This window comes from Berghia stephanieae, chromosome 2 (genome assembly GCF_034508935.2).
Source record: "Berghia stephanieae isolate SIO BIC M18660-M18661 chromosome 2, UCSD_Bste_1.3, whole genome shotgun sequence".
NCBI classification, from domain to species: Eukaryota; Metazoa; Mollusca; class Gastropoda; order Nudibranchia; family Aeolidiidae; genus Berghia; species Berghia stephanieae.
The window spans coordinates 100,598,045-100,610,544 of NC_088361.1; the positions used below are offsets into that span (position 1 = coordinate 100,598,045).

Genomic DNA, 12,500 nt, shown 5'->3' on the forward strand with positions numbered 1-12,500 from the left:
GTATTCCTACCAGAGAAATTACTCCGATCAGTAATCAGCCGATCAGTGGTCATCATACAAAGACCGGTATAATCAGCAATGACCAGCTACTACCAGATACACTCTAAATTCTAAGTTAATCAAGGAAACTTGACGAATTGCCTGTTATAGATACAAATCGATTTTCTTAATATGCTATAGGTAGGCGATATAGCACCGCCACCGCTAATCATCTGACTCTGAACAGATTGGAGCAGAGGGTTGACTCACCACCAAATCGAGCTCGAAGAACAAGAACGTGAGTAAGAAAGTGTCTTTCGTTACATCTCCAATTCGACGTTTGTATTGAAGTTGACGGCTTGTGGGGGTTGATTTAAATAATTTCTATATTGGCCATTAACGTAGGTAAGTTAAAGTTGAGTATTATCGTTGCCTTTTATTTACCTAATTAATGAGTAGGCTTGCCTAATGAATGAATGCCTTGGGTTCAGTTCATTATTTATTTTTATTGTTTGTTTTTGTTTTGAAATTTAAAAAGAATTATTTTTTCGACTCCTTTTCATTCTCATCCTCCATAATTATCCATTTTCTTTACATTCTCCTCTCCATCCTCCTTTAAAAATTGTTAACAGTAAAAATAGACCATTTGTAAAAGTGATGACCTGAAAATATTCCTCCTAAGTCTAAGCCAAAGTAAAAACTAAGCCCCAGTTTATTTATGGTATAATAGTATTAGACCAAATAGTCGGAAATTTGACCTTCTCATGTCATGGTAGATCTCTAGTTGTGTGTTTCGTGATGACGAGTAAAGGCCTTGTAATATTATTGATCATCACATAATAATACATAGGTAGAGAGAGAGAGAGAGAGAGAGAGAGAGAGAGAGAGAGAGAGAAAGAGAGAGAGAGAGAGAGAGAGAGAGAGAGAGAGAGAGAGTTTTAAATGAAGTAAGACTTAATTGATTTTATGAGGAATGCCATTATTTTAGATTTAGATTTCATTCACCACTTGAATTTATATATATATATATATATATATATATATATATATATATATATGAGTGTTGGTGGGTACTTGTAGGTACGAGAGTGCTCGATAACGTTGGTTTGAGCTAATATAAAATATGAATGGATTCACTCACTTATATGGCCGAAACACATGTTTCTGTGGCTTCTATCCACGTCTTCAGTCGGCATACTATGTCCGTAAAATCTTTTACCGACATAGTTTGCCGACTGAAGACGTGGATAGAAGCCACAGAAACATGTGTTTCGGCCATATAAGTGAGTGAATCCATTCATATTTTATATTAGCTCTATTAGGCGTATCCCATGCCTTAAATTATCCTTCGCGTCGTCTTATGAATGCCAACACCCCCCCCCCCCCCCCAAAAAAAAAATAAATAAATAAAAGAGAGAAAGAAATATCAGGATCCTTCAAAAGTGGAATAAGTACCAACTATTTATAACTGATTGCTACACAATACGAGCGATGAGTTTTTATGTGATTATCTCAACTTGTAAATTGATAGAATCGTGGTTTGTTGATCGGTAGAGAATAACGTGAATTTTAGACAAGGAAGAAGTCCACTGCCAAAATGTATAGATTGATCTACAACTGGTACAATTATGTCATAGTCATCATTGCTTGCTACCGTTTGGTTAGCGTGTTAATATAGGTATTACAAAGAACTTTCTGTCAGATCTAATTTGTGTAGCTATCCAATCACTGCTGGATGAACAGCAACCCCCCCCCCCCCAAAAAAAAAAAAAAAAAAACCCAAAAAACACCCCAACAAAGAAAACAAACCCAACACCCCCGCCCAACCCCCCCCCCCCCCCCAAAAAAAAAAAAAAACAAAACAAAAAAATAAAAATAAATAAATAAATAAATAAACCACAAAGAAAACTACCCTAGGCTGAACTCAAGGCTGACACTAATATATTTGATTGTTAATCAATTACTCTACCAGTTTAGCTGTTAGACTCACTTTTGAAAATATAAAATAATAAAATTCCCTTTATTTATCCTATAGGGGAAATTTATCCCTAGTTTGAGGATGTGGGCAGGCACTACTGTGAGAACAAACCTCAGACACTCCTTAGGGCATTCTCATTAAGTCTTGTATATTGTTTCTCAGAGTATGGTACGACAGTTTCTCTTGAAGTGTAAACTATGATTCTAGGTCAAATTGTTTATGAATGTCTGCACAGAACAGATACTGTATGTAACACCTCTTCCGCACTAGGACAGGACTGTCCTGGGACAGTCCTGTCCCAAATCTGTAACATATCGAATTTAGAGAAATCTTCCGCACCTATTGGGACGGGACAAAACAGTCCCGTTGTGTCCCAAGCCGTTGTGAAATGCTACAAAATCAACGGGACAGGACTGTCCCAGTCCCGTGTTCATATCGTTTGTGATAGTAGAAAAATATAGTAGACTTCCGCACTAGGACAAAAAAGTCCCAGACTTGGCGGCGCCGTGTCAAAATTGAAATGCCTGTCTTTATTTTCTGCATCCCTACTACTACTACTACTACTACTCCTCCTCCTCCTCCTCCTCCTCCTCCTCCTCCTCCTCCTACTACTACTACTACTACTACTACTACTACTACTACTACTACTACTACTACTACTACTACTACTACTTCCACTACTACTACTACTATTTCTATTGTTGCTTCTGCTGTGGCTAATGCCACTAATATATTAATACCTACATCCCTTATATTTTGTATTTATTTCAAATTCCATTGTATTTATTTTCCAACAATAGTCCACACTTTATTTTAGTTCACTTTCTATACTGCATTAAACAGTTCCTTCCCGCCTCCCATCTTTTGACATAATTAAGGACGCACCTTTTATAAATTTCTAGTGCTCTGTTTTAATTCGCGCTTCCTCACAAAGTAGCATACAATTTCCTGCCCATCAATGTTTTTTGTTTATGCATCTTAACAACGCCACTACCACATTATCTCATTCGTCTGTAGTTTTAAATTCATCATGTGTTGTTGATGAAGGGGAAACCCGAAACGTCCATTTTATCTGTTTTCGTATATTAAACTGAAGCTTACATTCAATTTCACAGTTATAATTTATTTATTTATTTCAATTCTGAATATAAAAAAGCAAGAACAATTCAAAAAATTATTCTATGTGATGAAACCACGTACAGAAGGCATAGCAACATAAACATTTTCGGCAATTTAAAAACGTATGTTTATAAATATAATTTAAGAAGTGTCACACTTTGTTACACAGCAGTAACGTGTCTAAAACCGTCGCACATCTATTCGGTAACTTGTGGGATCAATTTTCTTTATCGTTATTTATTTCGGGAATTCTCAATGAAAATATTTTAAAGTAAGTCCTTCTGAGCCACTTGGACTCATTGTAGAGCCTTGTAGCCAATGGTGCAGGAGTTATTCCGGTTTCAATAGCGTGAAGCGGACAATTAACGTATTTGTTTGAAAACCTATGAACGGGACGCTAGTCTGTAGTCTATCGCAGATTACTATCCCAGCTTGACAGGTACCCTTTTACACCTGAATGGAGTGAGTGATTGGAGTAAATTTTCTTGCTCTAGAAAGTACAAATTGGCTTCGGTCGGAATCGAACACAGAACCTCTGAGTCCAGAGTACCACGCGCTAACCATGGGCCATCTTGCCTCCTAAGCTTATAAATCCAGAACTTATCCATGTTTCTGTGGCGTTGAGCAGACAGACAACAGTTTAAAATTTAATATAATAAAATTCCCTTTTTCATCCTATAGGGGAAATTTTTCTCGAGGGTCTATTCCAAGGTAAGACTGGAATAACCCAGGCGTTAGCCGCAATACAGCGCCGCAAATTTAGCTAGGAGGAGGTATAACACAGGCGTCAGCCGCAGTGCAGCGCTGCAAATTGAGCTAGGCGAGGTGACTTACTCAACTGATGCCTTTCGGGTACGAAGCATGCTGACTTTCAATTATTCTCTTGAATGATGCTAGTCCGTCAAAGATTACTTTCATCAGCGAACTGGTACTCATTTGCACCTGGGTAAAATGAGGTGATTCCAAGAAAGTCACTTTAAGATAAGATCGGAGATCACCATAGAGTCTACGGAATTGACCCTTGAGCAATCTTTGGGTCATTAAAGGATGCACCCAATATTGTTTTCTCTTTCAATTTGTCTTTTTTTTCCCCATGCAGTGAAGCACAGAAATATGCAACCTCTATTTCATCCATTAGTGGTAGTAGTAGTAGTAGTAGTAGTAGTAGTAGTAGTAGTAGTAGTAGTAGTAGTAGTAGTTGTTGTTGTTGTTGTTGTTGTAGATGTAGTAGTCGTAATAGTAGTAGTAGTAGTAGTAGTAGTAGTAGTAGTAGTAGTAGTAGTAGTAGTAGTAGTAGTAGTAGTAGTAGTAGTCGTAGTAGTAGTAGTAGTAGTAGTAGTAGTAGTAGTAGTAGTAGTAGTAGTAGTGGTAGTAGTAGTAGTAGTAGTAGTAGTAGTAGTAGTAGTAGTAGTAGTAGTAGTAGTAGTAGTAGTAGTAGCAGCAGCAATAACATTACTCTTGCTATAAGAATATTTCATGATTATATAAATCTTATGTAAACAAATCCCATTGTACAGTGTAAAAAATCATCGTCATGTCGTATCTTATGTTGATTCATAAAATGTGAATTATTAGAGTTGCAATTGCCTACAAATAAACTTTTGAATCTTGTAAAAAAAAAAATAATAATAATGCATTCGCGCAGGTGTGTCCCGGGACAGTCCTGTCCTAGTGCGGAACCCCTTTTGAATAGAAGTTTACTCCAGTGGGACAGGACAAATTTGTCCCGGGACAGTTTTGTCCTAGTGCGGAAGGAGGGTAAAAGCCTCACAGAATTTTGCCTTTGACTTGTGAATAGAGGACGGTGAGACAGACTAAATTAATGATACAAAACACAATACAATATTCAAGTGTCAAAGTCCTATGATCATACAATTTTTTGGTTATCATTTTTGTTCTTTCAGGTTTACTGGGTTAATGAACAGACATTGCTACCTTATGAAAAATCATTTTAAAAAGAATGAGAACCGGTTCCTTTCAATAATTTATTGTGTTGAAGAAAAAGGATTGTTCTAATGAAAAAGATTAAAAATTAAAAAAACCTTCATCCCTCTCCGCTCCTGTGATCAAAATGCATGTAATTGCTGTAAGAAATTATTTATTTTAGTTTACAACTCTTGTTTTTTTTTAACGATTAACACGGATTGCAAAGTTATTAATCCGGTTTGCTGGTTTTCTGTATATCAACGGAATTCAGTGGGCTAAAAATCTATAAAAATTTTCCAATCACAGAGTCCAGTCTTGCAGGAGATACTAAAACTATAGACTATAACTATCACCTCCATCCATTTAACACCAGAAAACAAGTACTTAGATAAGATCTTTCTCGACCGATTGCTATCCTTAACTATTATGTAATTTATTTTAAAATAAATACATAATGACGTTTTACTAAAAAAAATAAAATACAATAAAATTCCCTTTATTAATCCCCAAGGGGAAATTTGTCTTTAGGGTCTATCCCGTAGGAAGACTGGAATACTGGGTGGGGTTCCTGACCTCCCATGGTGGGCAGGGAGGTACATACTGCGTCTTCTATCTCCTTATATCTGTTTACAACATGCTTTCTGTCTTTGTCTTGGAATGAGATTACTTGATTTGTCCTGGCCCTGGCTGGGAGGGAAACAGTTAAATGTATAGTTACTGTTTTGGGAGATGATATTTTTTCCCTTGTAAATCATCTCTCTGTTATGCTCTATATAATTATGTTTTGTTTATGTGTTATATATGATTTGTAAACATTTGAGTGTGTTCCTCTTAGTGGGGAGCTGTGCTTGTGTCTGGATGAGAATTTAGGTGATCTCAAACTAAGTACACTGATGGTGTGCTCTTGGAATATACATCTGTTTCCTATTTGAACCAATTCCCCTTTGTCTGCCTTATTCTTGGATCCTTTAATTGTAATTCTAGAACTATTTACGATCTCATTTTCTTCCTTTTTACTGGCGCTGATATGACCTTAATGTGTTGCAAGCGCCGTAAAACCCTTAATAACAAAAAACAAAAGCAAGACTGGAATAACCTAGGCATCAGCCGCAGTGCAGGGCTGCAAAGTAAGCTAGGGAGAGGTGACTTGATCAAGGTCACACAACAAGGCGGGTAGTCAAACTCGGTACCTTTTGGGTACAAAGCAAAGGCCGTAGCACTAAGCCACACTTCCCTCTGGAGTCCAGTATTCAATAAGTAAATTATTTCCCCCTGGATCGGCAATCCTGATTAATAATTCCTGTTTTTCATTTTTCTAATCATCAGGTGGTGTCAGGAATGTTTCGACTGAACTCAGTTTAAGGACAAAATTGGATCTTACTTATCCTAATTTGATTGAAGAGGCCAAGAAACTGAAGTTGTATGCGGATGGTAAGGGACCGTTTGATTTCAGAGCTGTGTTTTGTGCAAGGCAAGGACACACCCGACAACCATTCAGATCGCTATCGCAATGGAAAAGAACTCATGGAAGCTGTCATAGCAAAGGGTATGTTCTAGTACGGTGAAAAAGAGTAAAAAATCATAAAACTGAAAGTGCTGGGAGGCACTTACTGTGTCTTCTATCCCCCTGTATTTGTTTTCCAACATGCATTCTGTCTTTGTCTTGGGATGAAGTTACTTGGTTTTGTCCTGGCTCTGGTTGGATACCCTAGCTGGGAGGGAAACAGTCGAATGTATAGTTAGAGTTTAGGGAGATGATTTTTTTGTCTTATAAATCATCTTCGTATTATGTTTTATTTACATATTGTATATGATTTGTAAACATTTAAGTGTGTTCCTCTTTGTGGGGACCTGGTTTTGTGCTGATGTCTGGATGAGACTTTTAGGTGATCTCAAAGTACTTGATGGTGTGCTCTTGGAATCTACATCTGTTTCTTATTCGAATCAATGCGTCTTTGTCTTACTTTTTCTTGGGTGATTTGATTGTAAATCTATAATATTTTGACTTTTCCAGTTGCTTCTCTTTACTGGCGCTGATATGACCTAAATATGGTGCAAGTGCCGTAAAACCTTTTTATTTAAAAAAAAAAAACAAAACAGAAAAATGTTGGTTGCATCGTAACGAATGTGATGGTTTTGCTGTAGTTGGTATGGAGAGGGTTAGAGGCTATTATTCAGAAATTTCCTCCATTTTCACTTTTTGTTACCATCAGCACTGATTTATGGCCATAATTTATTAGAGTTAATCCTTCACAATATTTACTTTCACAGACAATTTCACATACCAGAACATGTTCAAGATTTTGAGAAATGAGGACAAGGGAATTTGCATGATGCATCGTGGTTTCATCACGGCAGGAAGTCATGTATCCGTTTTACTTCCCAGCTCGTGTCCGTCTCCAAGCGTCCATTGGTTTACGGCCACCCCGACTACAAACCTATCTACAAACCGATTTTCTTTGGATCAGGGGCTGAAATCGGCACCATAACTCAATCTCCTCCGGCCAAAGCAGAGAATGGAGAGAAAGAGAAAGGCCATACCCTTTATCGAGGACATAAGAAGTTGATTGAATTGATGAATACTCACGAGGACAAGGCGATTGGTGTGCTAGAACATCTGAAAGAGCTGGAGAAAAAGTGTACGGCGGACGTGGATGAAATCATCAACACCTACCAGGAGGCCAGTTTTCCCAAACTCAGGCAAATGCAAATCTTTCAACGCATGGCAACGATCGAGATTAATTTTTACTTGTAATTCAGTTGTTTTTGTTGTTCGTTTTGTTTTTGGGTTTTCTAGAAATTCTTGATTTATCTTTTCTATATTTTTTTTAAATCTTAGGAATTACGATTGTTTAAAATGATTAATATTTTGTCTACATTTTTTTTTTAAATGTTACTTTAGATGATTCTGTAGATTTTCACAAAATTGTCTATCTTTCTTTCTTCTGACTACATTTCATCTGTTAGTTTTAAACACGAAAAAAAAAAGAATGAATCAAACATCCATACAATGCAAAACTTGATAGTTAACACTGATTCCCTTCCATAGTGGGCAGGGTGGCACTTACTGAGTCTTCTGTACCCTTATATCTGTTTTCCAATTTGCTTTGTGTCTTTGTCTTGGATGTGATTACTTGGCTTTGCCCTGGCCCTGGCCATAGTGCTTGGCTGGGAGGGAAACAGTCAAATGCATAGTTATTGTTTTTGGAAATGATATTTTTTTTGCTTTTAAATCATCTCTCTGTTATGCATTGTTATATTTGTAATTTTGAATGTATAATGTAAACATTTGAGTGTATTCCTCTTAGTGGGGACCTGTGCTGTGTCGAGAAGAGACATTAAGGTGATCTCAAAGTAAGTACACTGATAGTGTGCTCTTGGAATCTTCATGTGTTCCCTATTTGAATCAACTGTAAAACCCTTTAAAACAAAATAAACAAACAACACCGATTTCTTGTGTTTGACACAATTGTGAATGGAAGATTTTTGTGTTGATGTTACTTTTATAAACTGGGATTGGGGGGGGGGGGGGATAAATACATATGATTTGATCTGATTTGAACTTATGGTAATGTTTCGCTATTTTTAAACTCAAAAAAGTATATATATATATATATATATATATATATATATATATATTGTATATTATCACCAGTGCACTTTTGAGAAAACATGCTGTTTGGCTGAATATTATTAGACATGACAACGTGGGAAAAAAATTACCATCTCTTCCACAGAACAAATGGTAAAAAGTTTCAAAGGTCCCAAAATTGTGTGATAAATTAACGTTCATGTCAGATGTGTTGTAAAACAGAGACAATCAGGGAATTATAAAACGAGGTACTGAGACAATCATTTATAATTATTATGCTACTCTGTATTAAAATACTATGTCCTCTGTAGTTAAATAGTTATGTTATATTGTTTTCATGGGTTTGATTAATGCTGATTCAATACTCTACACGTGTAATATCAGTAAAAGTTTCTCGTCTTTAATCTTCTTTCTTTACTTTAGCCCTTAACAGCCATAAAGCCCACGAAGCCAGATCTTATCCCGGTATCTATAATGTGAAATGGACCATAACAATTGCTTTCTACCTTTTGGCTGGGACACTAGTCTATCAAAAAAGGTCCTTTCCATCTGGTCTAACAGACCCAGCTACCAAAATCACTGCTGGATGAACAGGAAAATTGCAAAAAATCTTGACTTCATCCAGGATTGATCTCTATCCTTTTGTGTGTGAAGCGAGTGCTCTACCAACTGAGCTATTGGGACCCCTTATCTTTAATCACGGTTGACCCTTTTTAAAAAACAAACATATCCGCACACTGATAATTATGATATTATGATTTATTTATTTATAAGCAATTTTAGAATCATAAATGTTTGCATAAAATTGCTATTGTTATTGTGGTTCTTTTTTCTTCCTTTTTTTATTTTCTGTGATAATGTGTCTGATCTCTCTTTGAAAAGCTTCCTTTCATTCCGGAATGTATCGAAAAATATGTTAGTGTTAAAACTTGCTCCCAAAATACTCACCGGCTTAGGATGAAGTCAACATTCTTGAAGAATGATATCAGTTGATTTTTTTTTTAAAGAAAGGACTTTTTGAATTTATATGAAATCAAAATAATTATAACTTGCATTTTCTCAATTGATAGATTTACATGCTTTTCACTATTAAACCAAATATCTAGTTCTTTTATAATATAAAATGCCATATAGCTGTTTTAAAGTATTAATTTGTATTAAATCCAAGCATTATATACCGTACAATGCAAACCCACTTGTAATATTTTTTCTCAATTATTTAATCAATGGTTGATGATTGCTTTCACTTTCACGATTTATACTACAATGCAATCCTTATTCGAGAGATAGGCTTTATATTGAAATTACCTTTTTAATATACTCATGAGCTACAATTCCACTTACTTAAGTGGGTGATTAACGGCAGTGTTTTGATCATTGTTCCCTATTAGAGAGGTAAACGTATACGGTTCCTTTTATCGCCCAATATCTGTTACTGTTACCCTTTTCCATCTTTATTTCTGTTCAAATCCTGGAATGAAACTATTTCGTTTTGTCTCAAGGGAGGTAATTTAAATTATAAATAAGTTTTTCTGTGTCGAACAATTTTTTTTTAAATTTCATTTATTTATTTATTTATTAAATCATATCTATTGCATCTCTTTGTTGTGAAGATATTTGCCTAAAATCTTGTGACTTGATTAGAGTTTTGGGCAATATCAGGATGATCACAAAAATAGATTGCTGCTTGGATTTACATTTATGCTTTCTCTATACTCAGGTATTGTCTTCTGACCTTCCATGATGGGCGGGGGGGGGGGGGGGGGGTAGATAAAGGTAGAAATAAACAGTGGCTTGTACTTATGGACCAATGATAGCCAAAATTCTGTGAATATCCTTCTGATGAAATATGATATGAACAGGATTCTTTTGTTTTAAAAGAATGCCAATCAGTTGATGACGGTCCTGTGGTCACCTGTGTTACGAAGACAATTGGCCCAGGGACAGTCTTACATACAAGTTTGACTGTAGGGTAATTAATTTGTCTATTGTACCTGCTTCTTTTTACTGATCTTGAAATGACCCTAAGTATTGTGAATTACAATGTTAAACTAGGCCTATAATTGCGTTCGGATGTCAGACCTGCAATGTCACGTCGCTTTTACTGAGAAAATGAAAGGCATTGAAACGTTCGTTTTGGCTTAAATATACGTGAGTGAATTTATTTATTTTTATATGCTCTAATAATCTAGCACTCTCGTACTTACAAGTACCCACCAACACTCATATATTATATATATATATATATATATATATATATATATATATATATATATATATATATATATATACATATAGCTAATAGTAATTCACACCCGGAAAATAATGTAGAGGGGACATTAAAATTGAAGACACTCACTCCCCCATTCCCCCAACCTCACCCCTTCCGTAAACCTACCCCCCCCCACCCCTCCCAAAAAAAAAAAAATTATTTTTAAAAAAAAAGAAAAAAAGAAAAAAAGAAAACATAAACAAACGTCAGAACATTTTAAATCAGGTTTATTAAACTGGATAACACAAATCAAACATGTCTCAACCCTTGTCAGGAATTGAATGATGTTTCACGGTGTCCAGCTCCATTTTGCATCTGAAAATTATAAGAAGATAAAAAGGAAGTTATAATACTTAGCAGTAGTCGAGTTGACTAGAATAAAAAATAAGAATTATTATCAACTCAAATTCGTTTTTACCCGTTAACTGCCGTACTCTGGGAAATAAACGCATAAAAAATTTGGCCAGAAAGCTTGTCCTTCAAATATCGACCAATTTAAATGACCCTCGTCTCAACAAATAACTCTCAAACCTGGGGCCTCAAGACACATTCCCGCAGGCGGGCCAGTTAATGAGCAATGACTATCCCGCACAAATCTTTGAGCCTCTTTTCCGCTCACGAATTGCCCAATTTCGCGACAAAATATGGGACGAAGCCGTTTCGTACATGCTATTTTTAAAAATTAATTACGACGCTGTTTATAATTTAATATGACTGAAAGTTGGCACACAGTTAGAAAAGAGGTTATTTTAGATTATGTCAAGCGACAAAACTTGTACAATTACCAGAAGACCGTTAAAAATAGATTTTTACTCTTTGGAGTACAATATTTCTCAAACTACAAAGAGGAGAGATTTTGTCGCTCATAAGGTTATATATGCACATTTCTTCTATTTATATTTCAAATTTCATTCGATTATGATAAGTACTTTTCCCGTATTCTCACAAAACATCAACCCAATTTGCATTTCAATGAGTGAAAATATAGAGACGGCCGTTTTCCTCCACCATCGCGCGACACGAAAATGACGTGAGCGAGGCAAGGCTGCCAGATGGCCAGAATTTAACCTGACCAAATTCGACTTCAAAAGTGACTAAATAGAAAATCATATGGCTTTCAATATTAAGACTGGCCCACTTAAAATGAACTAAATTTAACAAACAGAACATTGAATAGACTAGGATAAATGTCACTGAGACAAACATAGATGAATAAAATGTAAAAAAAGAAACAAAATTATATATTTGGTCACACACGTGGCCATCTGGCAACCTTGTTCGCGACGACGGATGACACAAATCCTCGCGCGCTTTTTTCTAAATTAAGGTATTGCTTCATTGTTATGTCATAGGGATAGTAGATTAACACATTTTCTCTCTCTCTCTCTCTCTCTCTCTCTCTCTCTCTCTCTCTCTCTCTCTCTCTCAAATAAATACTAGAACTAACATAAGCCATGGTCTCACGGGACTGATTCATAATAATTTTGCAGGCATTTTTCGTCTCATTTGTATGGGTTGTAGACACAAGATTACACTTCGGAAAAGTTCCAAATGATCAATATTATGTTATTTTAAAACAAATTTATAGTTGACCTTAGCCATACAGCTCTAAAACTATACAAGTTAGAACTCTT

General features: G+C 35.8%; 1 long non-coding RNA gene and 1 pseudogene across 2 annotated transcripts in view; one reads left to right on the forward strand and one right to left on the reverse strand.

Annotated features, from left to right (window-relative positions):
• Positions 1-7,757, forward strand: part of LOC144964068 (secernin-3-like) — a 13,061-nt pseudogene extending 5,304 nt beyond the window's left edge. Inside the window, exons 2-3 of the transcript XR_013643740.1 lie at positions 6,329-6,548; positions 7,274-7,757. The product of XR_013643740.1 is annotated as a secernin-3-like (transcript). The remainder of the gene's footprint in view (positions 1-6,328; positions 6,549-7,273) is intronic.
• A 3,318-nt stretch (positions 7,758-11,075) lies between these two features.
• LOC144963798 (uncharacterized) overlaps positions 11,076-12,500 on the reverse strand; it is a 47,144-nt gene continuing 45,719 nt past the window's right edge. The window contains exon 3 of the long non-coding RNA XR_013643711.1: positions 11,076-11,181. This is a non-coding gene — a long non-coding RNA (uncharacterized LOC144963798). The remainder of the gene's footprint in view (positions 11,182-12,500) is intronic.